Source organism: Herpailurus yagouaroundi, unplaced genomic scaffold, assembly GCF_014898765.1.
Source record: "Herpailurus yagouaroundi ecotype Mexico unplaced genomic scaffold, PumYag 440, whole genome shotgun sequence".
Lineage (NCBI taxonomy): Eukaryota > Metazoa > Chordata > Mammalia > Carnivora > Felidae > Herpailurus > Herpailurus yagouaroundi.
The window spans coordinates 476,092-479,702 of NW_024412657.1; positions in this window are offsets into that span (position 1 = coordinate 476,092).

A 3,611-nucleotide genomic window follows, 5' to 3' on the forward strand; every position below is an offset into this window, starting at 1 on the left:
CTCCACTGCCTGCCTCCAACCCCCGGACGGCCCTCTCCAGAGTTCAGGCGGCGAGCTCCGGGTGCCTCCTGGGGCTCCCTGCCTCACACACCCCTGCTGGCGGTGCGCCGTCAGCACCCCTCCCCACTCAGTCCCCCCCCCCCCCCACCCACGAACGCGGCCCGTGGGGGAACGCCGGCTCATCTCCAGGAGCCTGTGGCCTAGCCAGGTGGGCAGAGAGACCAGACCCGGTAGTGAGTGAGGAGCTGCAGGGGGGCGAGCCAGAGCACGGACACCGGAGCGGCCAGGACAGAGAGCCACGGGCCCCGGGGCCACCCGGCCTGGTGCTCAGCTGCGCGACCCAAAGTGAAGGACCCGGCCTCACTGGGGACGGGAAGAGAAGGTGCGTGCTGTCGGTGACTGCCCACCGAGTCTCAGGCTCCCTCCCCTTCCTGCCTCATCTAGAATTTCAGGACCCATTACAGGAAATGTGCCCCTGCTTCCTCCAGACCAGTAAGATGGGAGAGGGAGGCCCCGGCGACCCTCGACAGGGGCGCTCCTCCAGCGACCACGGTCTCCACGGAGACACCTCAAAGGCAGCGCGATGGTGGGGTGCTGCTGGGAGCCGCAGGTGTCTCCTGTCCGTAAAAGGAGGTGGCACCACAAACCGCTAACACCACAGCTCCGGGCTAAATGTTTCCGGGAACACAGCAGGGTTTTGTCTTACAAAGGACTCAGAAGTGACAGGCGTAAGCCAGATCCACACAAACACTGCAGGAACTCTGGGCTACACCCAACGGTAGACCTTTTGTTCGTTAAGCCGCCTTGTTACAAGGAAAAACATTTATTTTCAATATCTCGAAAATGTCAGTTAATTACCAAAGTTCAATCTAAGTCCTTCAGGAAAGCAAAGTACCCTCAGCTCTGAGCAGAAGACGCTTCCAGAGCGGGGGAGGAGCCTCACCCTCTCCAGACCACCCCTCAGGCCTTCTGTCCTTTCTGAGCAAATGGAAGCCGCCCCCCCCCCCCCCAGGTGATGGTGGAGGGACAGCAGGGGAAACAGCACTGCCCCCATCCCAGGCGATCTCACAGGGGAGCAGAGCCTGTCCCACCTTCTAGAAGTCAGACAGTGTTGAGGCTGGGGTGGGGGGAGCAACGGATGGGGAAAAACGCCAGCTGGATGGTCTCCATTTCAAGAGGGGTGGGGAGGGGCACCCATGGGGGCCCAGTGCAAGGTCCGTGTGCCCCGGGGACTGGACAGCCCAATTCACAGGTGACCGACGGCACCAAAGGGGTGACAACGGGAGTGAAGCCTGTGTTCACACAGGACATGGGGGGGCAATGGGGACCTGCTTCCCTTGGGGGCGGCCGCGGCTTCTCAGTGGTTCCACTGGGAGCGGGCCAGGATTAGTCACAAAAAGAGCCCTGCGGTCGATCACACAGGAAGCAAAGGCTTAAGAGTTAGTGAACTCCAGGGGCACCTGGGTGGCTCACGACCTCAAGCTGGAGCCCTGAGTCAGGTTCCATGCAGTGCGACAGCTGGGAGCCTGGAGCCTGCTTCCAATTCTGTGTCTCCTTCTCTCTGCCCTCCCCGCGGATGCTCTGTATATCACTCTCTAAAATAAACAAACATTAGGGCGCCTGGGTGGCTCAGTCGGTTGAGCGTCCGACTTCAGCTCAGGTCATGATCTCATGGTTCGTGGGTTTGAGCCCCGCATCGGGTTCTGTGCTGACCGCTCAGAGACTGGAGCCTGCTTGGGATTCTGTGTCTCCCTCCCTCTCTGCCCCTCCCTCACTTGTGCTCGCTCTCTCTCTCTCTCTCTCTCTCTCAAAAATAAATAAACATTTAAAAAAGGAAGGGGGATGCCTGGACAGCTCAGTCGATTAAACATCCAACTTCAACTCAGGTCGTAATCTCACTGTTGCAGGTTTGAGACCTCCGTCAGGTTCTGAGCTGACAGCTCAGAGCCTGGAGCGGCTTTGGATTCTGTGTCTCCCTCTCTCTCTGCCCCTCCCCTGCTCACGCTCTGTCTCTCTCTCAAAAATAAATAAAGATTAAAAATTTTTTTTAAATAAACACACATAAAAAAAATTTTTTTTAAAAAGTTAATGGACTCCTTTTCTGGGGAATCCTTGTGTACTGGGACATCCACGAGGGGGAGTCCATATGCCACGTATCCTGGCCACGGGTGCTTCTCTGCAGGTGCGTCACGGGGCTGGTGTCCCTGAGAACGGTGATCCTCCAGCCGTGGGGCCTGTGCTGACAGGATGCTGGGCCTCACGCCCGGTTTCGGACCCAGCAGACCCGGGTTGGGACCGACGGTGCGTCTCTAACAAGTCCCCAGGTGACCTCTCTTTGGGGACCCCATGTGGAACTCTCCCCAGTGCCGAGGCCCCTGCCTCCAGCGGCGGTTTGGCTCTCGGGACGCTTTGCCCAGGTGCCCCGCGGCTGTCCCCACTGTCTTTCAGACCACAGCTGCTTTTCACTTTCAGCCATATCTCCCTCCGTCCCAGGCCTTCATCCTGCCCGACGCGGGCAGCGTCCAATCCTTTTACGATAACCTCACTTAGCTAAGGGTTGAGTGAATCACACCATCAGGTATGGGTTTTGCCACTTTCATTTCCAGAAGAAACCTTTCTTCCAAGTTCCAGGGGCCATTTTCAAGGCTCCTTACACGCTGGTCCAACTACAGAATAGTTACACATCTGTGTTTCTGCCACTGAGTGACAAACGAGAACTGAGAAGTTCTCTGCACTCTGAAAGTTTGTTTGTTCCCAAAGCAAAGGCTTTGAGAAAGCCCACTAAGGACTTGTCCGTCCACCTCCGTTCTGGCCACAGTGCCGAACACTTGGGACTTCAGAAAACACGAGCTCAAAGAACAGGCCCTTCAGAATCAAAAGGCCCCAACTCCCCGAGGTAATGTGAGAATGCATCTTAAAGACCATCTTTTACGACTCTGCACAAAACCCCTACTTAGGCTTTTAAGAAGTTTGGGAACCTGTTTAGTTATGAGAAAATCACAACAGACTAGGAAAGGAGCCTTAAAAAACAACAGTGCTGGAAGAGAGTGTAGCAATTTGTTATCCTCTGGCCCGCGGAAATATGTAATTAGAGGTTAGCTGAGCACCAGCAAGGGTCCTGCCAAACCTCACTCTCGCTGAGGACAGCACGGACTTCAGAGCGATTCGCATGCCGTGTAAAAGCCCGGCGGAAGGGAGCCGCAGACCCGCCCCCCAACTCTGCCACCGGGGCAGGCGAGTAACGAGGGACTGATTAGCACTTGGCAGCTTGATGAAACTGCCAACAACATAAAATGTAGCTCGGTGGATGTCAGGTCAACCACGGGCTGCGCCTCTAGGAACGAGGCGCCTCCCGATGGCAGGCTCCGAAGGTCCTGTTTTGCCTCCACAAAGGTCTGCGGGGCATCTGGACGTCTGTCTAAGTTGCCGGCTCGCTCTGAGCATCCACCATATGGCCAGAAGAGGGTGACGGCGCAGGACTTCAAGGGAAGGGGGCTCCGAGGCACGGAGACGGGCTGTGCGTCGGAAAACAGCTAGGACAAAGGCTGGGGGGAGGCACCGACGCTCTTCCCCAAGACCCTGGGAGGGGGGCTCCCCGGTCCGCAGCTGCG